General features: G+C 47.0%; 1 protein-coding gene across 4 annotated transcripts in view; it reads left to right on the forward strand.

Annotated features, from left to right (window-relative positions):
* The window catches only part of MASP2 (MBL associated serine protease 2), a 32,252-nt gene that overhangs the window by 2,540 nt on the left and 16,239 nt on the right, over positions 1–13,473 (forward strand). For 2 of the 4 annotated variants that reach the window (XM_048067738.2, XM_066982098.1), the window contains exons 3-4: positions 7,612–7,708; positions 12,732–12,903. The gene's annotated coding sequence lies outside the window, so the exon portion shown is untranslated. Of the gene's footprint in view, positions 1–1,540; positions 1,733–7,611; positions 7,709–12,731; positions 12,904–13,473 lie in introns of those variants that run through there. The other 2 variants (XM_066982099.1, XM_048067739.2) reach the window with 2 other exon arrangements.

Consider the following 13,473-nt stretch of genomic DNA (forward strand, 5'->3'; position numbering starts at 1 on the left):
TTCAGGCAAGTGAAGAAATTATTGCAGGGACAAGCTCAGCTGTGAAACTACAGTATATTCAGTAGCTAGACGTAACTCTGCATATTCTACCCTGTGATAAATATGAAGGAGACCAAGGTAGCTTATTCCATGTTCAAAACAGAGTAAATCTCATGTACTCTGAGATCAAAACATGTGTATGTGGACAGATACCATGGAGGAACTAGTCAGGTATTAATTTGATATTTAGTAGCTTCCCTGGTGACTTGTTTGTATGTGCTTTTAATAGTGAAAATCACATTTTAATGTATACTGTCAGGTAAGCTAGTGGGGAATCAATACTTCACTGTGTTAATTTTCAGCCTGGGAAAAGGGAGGAAGTTTCAATCTGACCAGACTTCACTAGGGTTCTGGCTGTCATCAGATAGCTTGCAAGTGGAGTTAAATTTAGTGGGAACAGAAGTGTACTGCATAGTCCGGTGGTTTTGTATCTGTCATTTTCGAACAATGCGTGGCCTGTGAGGAGCCTTTAGTATCAGTAATAGTTACTGAAAGCTAAAGTTAAACCCAAGACTGCAGCAAGAATGAAGTATATGGCTGGTTAAGGTGTCTTACGTTATCTTCTTTGGCTCTGCTTAGAGACATTAAACATGGATTTGAAAGGTAGTGAGTCCATGTATTTTAAAAAAATAAAAAATAAATATCTGTTTTGTGGTTGATGGAATACAAAGAGTCAGATACAAGCACTGGGCAAACTGGGAAAAGATAGCTGGGTTTGTACTAAAGGGGTGTCCTTTCACCACTAAGGTGAGTGAATTCTGATGCTGCTCTTGGCCATAGAGAGTAATACAGTGGCTAACAGACTGTGTTCTGACAAGATACTTGGTTTTGACAATCTCCATCCGATAAGTTGATTTTTTAGATAGCAACAAACTTGACAATATTTCTGTGACACAGAAGCACTGCTGTTCTTGTCTTTCTTGGCACTCTGGGCTAGATTTGCCTCACGCCTTGGGTTTGGTGGTGGGAAATAATGATCCAAGAGATGCTCCACCATGCTCTCTGCTGTGTTCCAGCCATGATGCCACATGTAGCTCTGCTTGTGGCTCTGCTGACTGTCCTGCCACAATTCAACTTGTGTTGAGTGGAAGTGTAACACAGGTCAAATAAGGCGTTTGTTCACCGTCTATTTGTTAGTCCCTGTAAATAGTTTGTTCAGTGACCTTGTTCTCTAAGCTCTGAAAGCCTCTCTTACTTCTGAAGTGGGCTTTGAAGATTTAGCTTCTGTTACTTCCCAGAGCTCCTGTATTCACACAAACCCTCAGCAGCAGCAGCGGGTTGTAAATGCATTTTATATTCCACAAAGACTGTTCAGAGATAGAAGCTATTACCTTGACCGTTCAGAGTGCATGGAAGCTTTACGTAAGACATGCAACATAGGAAATCCTGAGTACAAATTACCTCTCCTACCTTGGGAGAATGTCTTACACAATGGATTTTTCCTGTCTATGCAGAGTTTGAGGGGGGGGATGTCAGGGAGCGGGTGGGAGTTGCCAGAGTGCTGTAGTATTTGTAGAATAGGTCAGAAGAACAGGCAGTGTAAATGTATTGTGCGTTTTGGTGAAGCTGCAGTGTGAAGGTCTGAATGTTGCAAACACCAGAGATTGGGGATTGGAAGGTGCGCTCTGCTGTTCCAACAGAGGTTGAAGAGACAGAGATTTTCTTCAGAGATTCATAAGGAGTTACAGTCAAAGTAAGCACTAAGGCAGTGGTTGTTTTATAGCGTGTTCTGCATGTGGAGATGAAGAAGTACAGGTACGTAAAAATCAGTCACCCAGAGACACACGGCAAACTGAGACTTGTCAGCACGGGGGGGATGCTTCAGAATGAAGATTCTGACAGATCATTACTGCAGAATAGCTGTTCCGGTTAAAGATGTGTTCTTTATCTCATAATAATTACTGAATTCTTAAAGCAGGAAATATTTAGGAGTCCAAGGGCCTGTGTCATGTAAGTGAGACAGGAACTGACGGAGAACACCTTGAGTACTTGGGTGCAGTTTGGTGCACCAAAATATAAGACAGACGTAAAACTATTAGATTTCCAAAGGAGGGCTACACAGATCGTATGGGTTTAGAGGGCAGCACGTATGAGGAGTGTCTGAGTCCCTTGGTTTGCTCAGCCCAGAGCAGGGCAGGCCGAGGGGAGGCCTCATGGCGGCCTGCAGCTCCCTCACGAGGGGAGCGGAGGGGCAGGCGCTGAGCTCTGCTCTCTGGGGACAGCGACAGGACCCGAGGGAACGGCATGGAGCTGGGAGAGGGAAGGGTCAGGGTGGGGGCTAGGGAAAAGTTCTGCACCCAGAGGTGGTCAGGCACTGGGACAGGCTGCCCAGGGACATGGTCACAGCCCCAAGCCTGCCAGAGTTCAAGAAGCGTTTGGACAAAGCTCTCAGACATCGGGTCTGATTTTTGGGTGGTCCTGCATGGAGCCAGGAGTTGGATTCAGTGATCCTTGTGGCTCCCTTCCAACTCAGGATATTCTGTGAACAGCACGCTGCTGTTAATCAGCTTGGGTGAATAAGCCTTTACATTAGGCTGGGAACACAACCAAAGACTCTAGAAGCTATCAGCCTGTAACCCAGCCTGCTGAGGAGCATTTGTGTGTCACACGAAGGGAGATCGGTTTAACTACCTGTCCTGAGCCTGTGAGCCCTCTTGTAGCAGGCAAGTCTGATCTGTGTATTTCTCTTTGCTGACTCCAGCACCTTTGGAGCTGACTGAGCTCTCATCCTTAGATTTGTATCTCATTTTGCAGCCTTGAGAGGCTAATGAAAATAAGCCAATATTTCAGTCTCTTAAGATAGGAGCTTTGGAGAGAGTTGTTTGAATCTAGATTCAAACCTTCCAGCATGTCTGCTTCTCACTTGTTAAAATTATGTAGGGCTTGTATAAAGTCTCAGAGGAAGTATTTTGGAGGTGAAGGAAGCCCTTCAATTCAAAACAGTTTGAATCCATGTCTTCTGCCTCCCCAGAGAATGTCTTAGACTTGTGTGATACGCTGGGCCGGGTAAGGGATTTTGTCTAGCAGGACTGCAGTGCACAAGGAAATCAGTAACTGTGCCAGGAAAGAGCATGATGTCTCTGTGGGCTCAGGGCATTCAGCTGGGAATGAGGAATTATCTGTTCTAGCAGTACCTCGGGGGCCTGGAGGACTCTTATTTTAAACTAATTAACATGTAACGTAAAAAATTATAAGTGGTCTTATAGCTGGGACCTTGCTGAATCTGGCTTGAGGTTAAGCCTCCTTCTATCATAAGATTGTTTCCTGGCTAGGTAAGTCTGCTGCTAAAAATGCCCCCTGCCTCACCAGATTGTGCTTGGCAGGTCTGCGTTAGTTTCCTCTTGACAGAGGGGAAGAAGCCAAGGATTCATGGCAGTGCAAAGCTGCCTGTTCTGGCTTGTGCATTGCAGAAATTGTCCAGGAGGCTCTTGGTCCCCTAGATGATAGTTTTAGAGCCCATCATTATAGACACATCTGTAGCTTTGGTCACTGTTGCATGGAAGGAAAAGAGTCTGCAAATCTAGCTGATTTAGTTGTGCCTTTTTTATGTATTTGAAAATGAGCTGGTCATCTAGATGGCAGTGGGTGTATTGGTCTGCATGAATTGGTGAGCTTAGCACAGGCAGCAGCTTAATTAATAGAGAAAGGGGAGGGAGAGTATTTCTAAGGTGATATTTTAAACAGTGCTTTTAACTCTTCTAGCTGGGACAAGACCGCACGGCGAGTCCCCTGTTGCAGAGCAAAACCCTGAGGTCAGGGCACGTCCCCACGCAAGCCTTTGCCGTGAGAGCTCTGCCTCTCCCCTTGGCCTTGTGCTGCTAATCTAGTCAGACGTAAATCAGTCCCGTGGTGAGAGGTCCCCTGCCAGAAGCTTAGATGCAGGTGTACAGACAGGGAGCTGCAGCTGCCTAAAAAGCCATGGATGTTCCCTTTTGGAGCCCAAAACCATGGGGAGCAAACAGCAGTCCTTTTGCTCTTAAATACTGGCTTGCAAGCAATGCTCATCTTTGTCTATGAACTGATGAATTTACCCACTGCTGGGAGCCAGCAGGCTGGAAAGTGCCTTGTGATTGCTCTTCCGAAAAGGCTAACTGAACCAGTTCGGTGCCTGGAGGCAGCTCGTCGTGCCGTGGAACAGAGTGGGCTAGAAGCAGAGTAACTGAGAAATGCCACTGGTGACCTTTCACTGCATTCTGGAGTAAAAATGGGCATGTCTCCATATTGCAGAGCGGTCTCGATAGTGTGTGACTCACACTGCTGTGAGAGGGTTCATAAACCCAGGAGAGTGAGGTAAGGGAATGTCCTCTCTCACTTCACCATGCTGCATTTTGACAATATTCTTGTTATTACTGTGGCGTCCTATTAAAATATGAAACTACTGAGTGTGTACAGAAAAAACGCCATTTCATATGTGTATTTGTATATTCTTCTTTTTGGATAAGTTGTAGCTTCCATTTTTAGCAGCTTTCGAGAAGGAGCCTTCGCAACATGATCCACCTTTGCCAGGATTCTTGTGCATCAAACAAGACTGATCGTTCCTGTTTAACAGGAGGCAAAGTTCCAGCTGGTGTGTCAGAGATCCTGGAGGAAGCAAGCAGGAGTGTGGGGATCACAGTGTAGGAAGTCTCTTTCTTGGGGTGCGAGATACAGCTACATCCGTATCACTGCACCTGGGGAGTCTTCACGCGGTTCAGGGGTATGTCCACCTCTGAACAGTCCCAGCCCCAAGGAATGCTCTGAGTGGAAGTAAAGTGCCAAGAACACCCCGTCTTTGTCAGCTCCTATATCAGTTGTGGGATCTAGGCAGGCAGAGAGACAGGTTAATGTGTCTCCTGTTCCTTTAAGTCCTGGTCTGACAGCTGGGCAGCTCTGGCTGCAGGCCTTCATGGCCTCTGAATGGCAGGCCGTAAATCAGAGCTGGCACTTAAAAGAAGAATTGTAATGAAGGCCCAAAGATTCAGGGAGAATTGTTTTCCTGCGTCCCATCCCATTTTCGCACGTGCACTCACAGACACTCGCCCTGTCTCTCAGAACATGTAAGCAGGCTTCACCTCTCCGGGAAGATAGACTGCCTGGTAAATGAGATGTCATGGGCCAACTGCCCTAGCATTAAGGAGATTATTTCCAAATTATTTGAAAAGACTTAGCACGAGGGCAGAAACCATAAATAACAGGGAGCACTTTGGAAAGTCAGAGATAGCCTCACGAGCTCCTGGGAACTTCCCAGTGCGAGGTACAAGCCCAGAATGCGAGGGAACTCTTGTCTCCTCGAGGGTGCACCACAGAACACGTGGGTAAGAGCAGCCAGCAAAGGCGAGTTCGTTCCACATGGCCCCCCAGGTGAGTGTGACAACGCAGGCTGTGACCGAGTCCTGTCCACTCCTCGTGCAATTCAGTATCTGATGCCCCAGGCTGGCCACCAAGAGCAAGTTAGCCTTAGAGGCGTGTGAAATGCTGTTTGCAGAACACCTCTTGGCTACAGGTTTTCAGTGGCACCTTACGGCACAGGACATTTGGCCCAAGACACTGATTGTGCCCGCCTTGCAACAGATGTTTGCCTATTGCATGCCTTAACTCTGCACATCTGTTGTTGAGTGACCGGTACCACACTGGTATCCTTTAAAAGACAAGCCTTGTTTTCCCACAAGTCACATGGAGGTGTTTTGGCTCCTCTCTGGCATTTGGACTCTGCTTGGGCCCTTTTGTTCTTGGAATTCGAGCACTGTTAGGAGCAAGAATAACTTGAGGAACGAGGAGTCCTGCTGGGAGATGACCCTTGCCTGGCATACCCACTGTGCAGTCCCCTCGGTGATGTGTTCCCGTGTGTGGCTCTGCAGTCTCCTTTTGCTGTGGCTGCACGAGGCGTTCATCGTGGCAAACCAGTTGCTTAACTGACCGCTGTCCGTACTGCAGGGCAGTCCTTCAGCTGAGGCTGGTTCAGCTGTGTGCCAGGCCTTCTGTTGGCAGGTCTGCCCCCAAAATGCTGCTCCTCACGCTAAAGAGCTTTCAATGGGTGTAGAAGAGGTGAGACAAAAGAAGGGGAAATCGAGAGAGCACGCAAGTGACTGTCCAAGCCGTTAGCAGAACAGCAGTGCCAGAACAGGTCCGCAGACATCCACATGCAGTTAAAGTGTGCAGCGCTGAATTCCTGACCTGCCTGAAAAACATGGGGGGGGAGGGGGCTTACAGTGGTACATGAATAAAAACCTCACCATCTTTTGAGACTTTCTTAAATGAAAATATGTTTCCAAGTGGAAAACCGTTTGGTCCATCTGTGTCCCATTACTCAGCTGGGCTTGTCATCCGTTTTCATTAGGCAGGGCCCGAGCGTGTGGGTGGGGACGGAGGCCCAGGCAGCTGCCCTGGACACCAGGCTAAAAAGCAGCATATGGAAAAGCCTAATGTATGTTAACAGGCATCAGAGACCAAAATTGAAAGAGTAATGGCCCATCCACACGAGGTAGCCTCAGTGAGACAAACTCTCAGCACCAATCTGTCAGCTGCAATTTTGGGGTCATTACAGCACTGCTAAGCAGAGGCTAACAGACAAGTCAGAGAGATCTGACTTCAGCAAGAGCAATTCTTCTAGCCGTGCAGGCACTCTGGCTCAGTTTTCTCCTTGCTAACACGCATCAAACAAAATATCTTCCTTTCCTTCCCCCCCAGGGATTCTTCCTACCAGGCCTCCGGGAATCCCAGCCAAACATTTCAATTACATGCAATGGTCTTTTAATTTGCCGGCTCCTTGGTGACTCCGCATCGCTCTTGCCCCTTCAGATAAACTCATGTAGAGCAAGAGCAAGTTCACTAAATACAGCAAACCGTTTCCCTTTTGCCAACCCCACAGGGGTGCACCCGAAGTGTTTTCATGGTGACCCCTCTGAGTTTCTAGCCTGCTGTTGTTAGCCAGGGAGGCTCAGTTCTCTGTGCTGGGAGTGCCTTGGCATTCAGGGTAGTACCAGGTTAGATCCAATATCCTGGAACCAAGTTAACTCTGCGTTTGGCCAAATGCTTTTGTTTACCTCAGGGCTCAGCTTTGCCACAGCACAATAAGCTCCTGAAACTGTCTGGTGGCTAGCGGAAGCCACTGGCAGGTAATATAACCGGGGGAATTGAGGATATCATTTCACAGAATCCATGCTTAATTTTAAATCAGAAGGCTCTAGCATCCACCAAGCCTCTCTTTGCTTGCCAGCAGGCCCAATGTCTCTAGGGTATGTCAATTTCTATTTTTTTTTTCTCTATAGAGCTTTGAGACCCAGCAAGTTGTGGGCCTGCTGTTAGTAGGTGAGAACAGGTGTCATTATGTCCAGCAGGTCTGAAAAACTCACGTGTAATCACTTATGTTCAGCAGTCCACTAACTTTTTAATCCAGGGAGTATTTAAGTAGCAACACCTGAAAACGTGTTTTTGTGCAGGCAGGTTATAGCCTTGCCTATCTCCAAAATGCAGATTTTTCTGAGACAGGGCACGTTGCTGTGCTGGCATGAGCTCACTCCCCCTTTGTAATGCTTCTGTTTAAGTTGTGCTTTGGGAAAACTGTATGCTAATGCTTTTATTTTCTATTTGCAGACTCCCTCTGTCGTTCAAGTTTTACTCATGATTCCTGCGAAACTTCAGTGTTGAGAATTTCACTGATCCTGCTGAAAAGCGACAAGAAGGAAGCCAGGTAACTGTCCCACTCATTTGAAAGAAAAAGTTAAATTTCTCTGTTAGACAATAGCAATTTCACCTCAAATCCAAGCATATGTCACTACCCAAAACAAAAGCACACAAGAGCAAAGGATGTTTCGCTGGCTATTGCTTTGTGGAGATTTCTGTGAGAAAAGTAAAAATGAGCAAAGAAGCTGAGGAATAGAGTGTCCATGCAGGACAAAACTCTTGCCCTGCATTTGTTGTTGTTGTTGGTTTATTTCTCCTTATAGCAAGAATAAAGAGCTTTAGGGTGAAATTTAAGCAATTTCATTCCAGATCTGGCATGAAAGATGCTGCCCAGTTTGAATGCTTACAGTTCTTTGGGGCAGAAACAAATTTGTCATTCCTGCCTGAAAAATAAGACACATAAGGCCAGTATTATGTAGATAGTATACATCTAGAAGGGACCACACTTATCCCTGATTTTTTCTGCAAAGAGAGGAGAATAACCAGGAATCCCAGACTTTCTCCAAAGAGGGGCTGATTTGAAATAATTGGGAAAAGTACATTGCTCCACGGAGGTGGCAAGCAGAAGTTTATCACAGCTGGTTGCTTAGTAGGTAGTTTTGTTGGTGGTAGTTGTTTTTTTCCTGGAGTGCTACAGGCATTTTAATATAAGGGTTCTGATTGATGCGACTGTTGGCTCTGACATGGCCTTCAATCTATTTTCTTCAGGGCAGGAACGAGGCTGTGTGCATTCAGTGAGGGATTTAGCTGGAGGGAAGATCTGTCCATTTCAATGTATCATACTAGCTCTTCAGTGTCTGAGCAATAGCTCTTATTTTGGGAGTGCTTTGGACTGGCTTTACCGTTTATCTAGATCAGTGGGTAATAGCCTCTGTGTTAGAAAAAATTGAGGTTATGGGCAATTGCAGAGGAAGAGAAATCGTGAAAAATATTTCTGAGTTGACCAGGGGTAAGTAGAAAATGCATTTGGATGTATAGATTGACAAGAAGCCTGCGGGTTTAGTGAATTTGTGAGTCCTAATGCCATCGACACCTTTTTCTGCCATGCGTTTCTAAGCTTCTCCTCGTGCTTGTAGGGGGAGGGAAACTCAGGAATTCACTGTCTCCTGCAGTCTCAGCTGGTTTAGGAGGAGAATACAGTTCTCTGCAGTGTTAATTACTGCATGTAGTGGAGTAGCAGTCATGAAAGAAGAAGGAAGTAATCAAAGATTGAAATGGAGAAAAGCTGCCAAATTTTGACTTCCAAAGGCAGACCTTGTGCTCCCTCCCAGCTGAGAGTGATGTTGCTGTGTTTTTGGTGTGGAAGATGAATGAAGTCTGGGTGCCCCTGCTTTGAAAATAGGAATTTCCACCAAGGATTTCCTCCCAGATGTAGAGCCAAAGTGGTGGTAGCTGGAATCACCAGTCTGGGTCTGCAGGCTGGCAAGGGTTTACGTTTCTTTCAAGAAGAGATAAGATGGTGTGAATTACATGGAAACTCTAGAAGGAGATGGATGTGGTTGTTCTGCTAAGCTTGCATTTCTCTGCTCCCTTGACAAAGGGTTCTTTGGGAAAGGCTGTTGCTCAAGTGGATCCTCTTGGAGGCTGTGCGCTGGAGGACAGGGCTCATACTGATAACCTGGTTCAAGCTGACAAGTGACTTTCCAGGCCTTCCAGCCCTGGTGTGTAACCTTGTGGCAGGTGTGTAACCCCCCAACTGCACCTTCTAAATGAAATTCAGTAATTCCTGGGTGCTGTTTTGGGAGCCAGAAGGTCTCCTAATTGCTTTGCAGGACCAGGCTGCTTGCTGAATCGGACTATGGTAGGTTCAGAGAAGGCTTTTGATTAACTTCACTCAGTTCACAGCAGGGAGTTCCTGAAGAGATCAGTTTTGGTTGGTCTTTGTGTCATCTAGTGCAGAGATTTGTTGTATTCTTTGTGGTTTTCTGTGCAGTAGCCCTCAGTCTACCTTCCCTGCTTTGAGACTCCGTGTTAGACGAGGTTCATGTTAGACGTGTGTTACTCACTCGTCCCCTTTGTTCCTCTCAGCTGTTTGGAGGCAGGCTTACCCCAGTAAAATGTGTTGGTCGCGCCTGTAACATGCATAGCGTCTTTGCTTGGATGGAAGACAGCAGTGTATTTTACAGCTTTGGCTCTAGCTGCATCTGAATTGTAACCAAATTCTCTTCCCAGCACAAACAGCTGCTCCAGTGAAGTCACAGGCTTGGAGCTGGCCCAGCAGACATATTGCAGCTACCAAGGATGTGGGCGGGAGTCAGACGGTAGCTTTGGGAGCTAGTTCAGTGTTTGAGAACCAAGACTGGGGAGACAGGGAAATGGGCAGTGGGAGAAGATTTTGACCTATGCAATTCTTGCGTTGTTGTCTTCGCGGCAGAATGGGAGCTTTTCCAGGAGAAGGCAGAAGGATGTGACCAGCATTTCTTACCTGTGTGCTGTCATTTTGTTCTCCCAAGGGAGTAAGCGTGTGCAGCGTCGGGCTCTGCTCTAGAATGTGTATAGTCGTGTGTGTAAATACATGCACGTACACCCAGGCAGTAGCTGAAATGGGCTGGCATACATGAAAACCACGTGCTGTTGGATTCTGCAGCTGGGTAATATTGCACAGAGGTTTTACAGGTATGCACACAGTGTCATTTTGATTGTGTGCACATACATAATGTGTAAGGTGTGCACACATTCACTTCCTTACACATGCATGTGCACATGTACGCACACACAGGCATGCACATGTTCAGAGGCATTTGCTTTGCCCCTCTGAGCTTTGTGGTGCTCCTGGAGAGGTTGTGCTTTGCAGCCTGACACCAGCCCCATGCTGATGACAATTATCCAATTCTTTTATGTAGCTCTATTGATGGCAGAGGACAAAAGCTTTAAACCAGTATTTCTAACCTGTTGTCTTCATAGACACTTTCAGCTCAGATCCCAGAGTGCTTTCAAATGAGGCCCTAGAATTGCCTTGGCTGTCCTTTGGAAATCAGTGCGTCCAGGGCAGAGAAGGCAAGCCCAGTGATTTTTCAGCGCTGGAGAAATGTGCCTTGGCACTCTGCAGCAGCTGGAGTCTGTCTTTGCAAAGAGAAGATAAAACCAGGTAGCAGTGGAGAGTGTGGGCAGGAGGTGGGAAGGAGGAAAACCATACCCTAATTGAAGGGAGAAAGTATCTTGCTTCATTGCTTGAGCTTTCTCTGCCTGCTGTTTTTACCTTGACAAGATGTGTTTTTTTTCCTATTTCACAGCAGTTAGTCTCTTCCCCCTACCCCACTCCATCTTCTGCTTGCTCCGTCTGTGTGCTTGTCTTTTGATGTCAGTCACGCTGTTTGATTTGCGACAAGGAAACAACGCCTTTTCCTCTGCTGCATCCTCCCCCCCAGTCCTCTGAACCCCTCAATGCAGAAGGATCGGATTTAGGCACGGAACAGCAAGCATCAAAGCAATCTCTTAGGGCTCTGCAGAGACAGCTGGCACTTGAGAACTAAGGGGCAATGGGGAGCAACGTCTGTGGGGACCACAACAGGCAGTATTACGCTCATTTGTTCTCCAGGTTTGTGACACGAGGATAGCCACTGCACCGTCTCATTGTAGAAGATGGAAAGACCCTTGCAGGCTTTACCTCCGTTGATTAACCAGCCTCCCTCTTTGGCACTGTCCCTGTGTCTCGGGTGTGGAGGCGTGTTAGATGGTCACCGTCCTGTCTGGTGCACCTGAAGCATCTGGTCCTGTCTGTGGTCAGTCGTCACAGGGCTTTTGGTGGAGTTGCTGTCAGAACGCAGGAGCTGCCTTTCAGAAGCCCAGAGGTGGTTTTCTCCATGGGCAGTTAATGGCCAAGTCAGAATTTCCTGAGACAGTGTGAGGTTTTGCATGGTCCATTTGCGAATGGAGCTGTCTGGGACTTTTCTGATGAAGTGGGTTTGGGGCTGTATTGACTTCACTGCTAGACGATCTCAGAATTTGTCCCAACTGAAACTGTTCCCATAGGAACATGGCTTTGGCAGAATTTATATAAAGTAGCATTTTTCCACTTTGAAAACTTCTTGTCTGATGAAATAGCTACCCCAGGACTTAACCTGGACCCCCCAGTTTTGATGGAGACCCTGGCTGTGCAGCTGGTTTCCAGCTTTTTCCTCTTCTCAGTTGCTTCCTGCTGCTGTCTGGTTTTGCAGGGAAAACAGAGATCAGGTCTGTGGACCAGAGCGGTGCCACCCTGAAGGGCACAGCGTTGGCTGAGCAGCTCTGCTCTTGCTGATTTATTCATGTGCCTGGCTCAGCTGTCTGCACTTGCTGTTGCCACAGGAGGGATTTGAAACCTCTCCTGGATAGACCCGAGTGGTAACCGTAGTAAAAGCGTATTCTGAGTCACAGTACAGGGGCTGAAGGAGTCAGGTGGTCACTGGTCACAGGGTCACTTCAGTATCTGTGTTATTCTGCATTCCTCCATTCCACAGAAGAGTTTTTCTTCAAGGAAAAGGCCTCTCTCTGATCCTTGGCTTTCACAAATGCTGGTGGTTCTCCTGAAAATGATGCCTTGTGTTTGCACTACCCCAGTCCCTAGGCATGGAAGGAGACGGGCACAAAAAGACAGCTGGGCAGACTTCGCGAGAGGCATCTGTCATTTCAGATAACACCCAAGCTTCCTAAAGTGGGTCAGCAACTTGGCAAGTCACAGACATCTGGAAACTGCAGTGACATGGATAAAGTCCACTCATCCTTCAGGCTAGCTTAAGCCTGTGCAGACAAAAGGGAAATTGTTGGCAAGAGGAGCATCTGTGGGGCCTGAGGTTGGCCATCTCAGTGCTCAAGGTAGTGCTCTACCTGGCTAGCAGATGCCCAGCAGGCTTTTGGAGCTGGAAGAGTTCTGGGCACAGAAACAGGACAATGTTTTGGGCATTGTTTATGTCAGGTGTTGAGGACTAAAATCACTGCAGCCTCGTCTTTCCAAAGACCACACCAGAGGAAAGCCAATATGTGCGCTGCACCAAGCATTCCCAGTTTCTCAGACCCCAGGATTACGATTTAAGTCAGATTTCTTGTGTCAGTGCTAGGCAACCACCAGCTTCAGAGGCTTCATCAAATTCTGGGGCTGTGGGAAACTTCCCAGACCTGAGATCAGAACTGATCCACGCCTCTGCTGCTAACCTGCGCAGGAAGCCTGACATGAGACACTTCTGGAAGTATTTCGCTGTAGGAATCGGGTACCAGCTCAGTTAGGTAGGTATTGATTTTTTGCAAATTTTCCTTTCTCTTTCCCAGACGGTATAAAGTCCACATTTGCATGTGTTGATAGAATCACTTTAGCAACCAGTGGGCCTCGGGAAAACCTCGTCCCCTCTGGGTTCTTGTCCATTAACCATGCTTGTGGCAACTGCTGTTACTCAATTGATTACTGCTACTGGTTGCTCCTTCACTTTTATTAAATGGCATTTTCTGATTGCAGTCTGCTAGATGGTTTGTTGGCTTTAGTTTTTTTCGTGTAATAACTCCTGCTTTCCTGCCAGCACCAAATTCACTGCCCGGGGTAATGCTTTTCGGCTGTTTGAAAGTGGATATGAAAAGGTGTCCATTTAATTACGTGATACCTCGGTATAAATTGCCTGCATGCATAGCGTGGGAGTCTGTTCTCTGCTGCAAATCAGCTTTCCTGTTCTCTCTCTGCTTTTGCTGGGGAGAGGTGGGACCTAGGTTCTGCACTAAAGCCAGATACGGGCTTTTCACCCTCATTTATTATGCCTATCCATAGAAGTTCTTTAGGAAACCTAAATTCTGATTTTGGAAGAAGCA

The sequence above is a fragment of the Anser cygnoides genome, chromosome 23, assembly GCF_040182565.1.
Source record: "Anser cygnoides isolate HZ-2024a breed goose chromosome 23, Taihu_goose_T2T_genome, whole genome shotgun sequence".
NCBI classification, from domain to species: domain Eukaryota; kingdom Metazoa; phylum Chordata; class Aves; order Anseriformes; family Anatidae; genus Anser; species Anser cygnoides.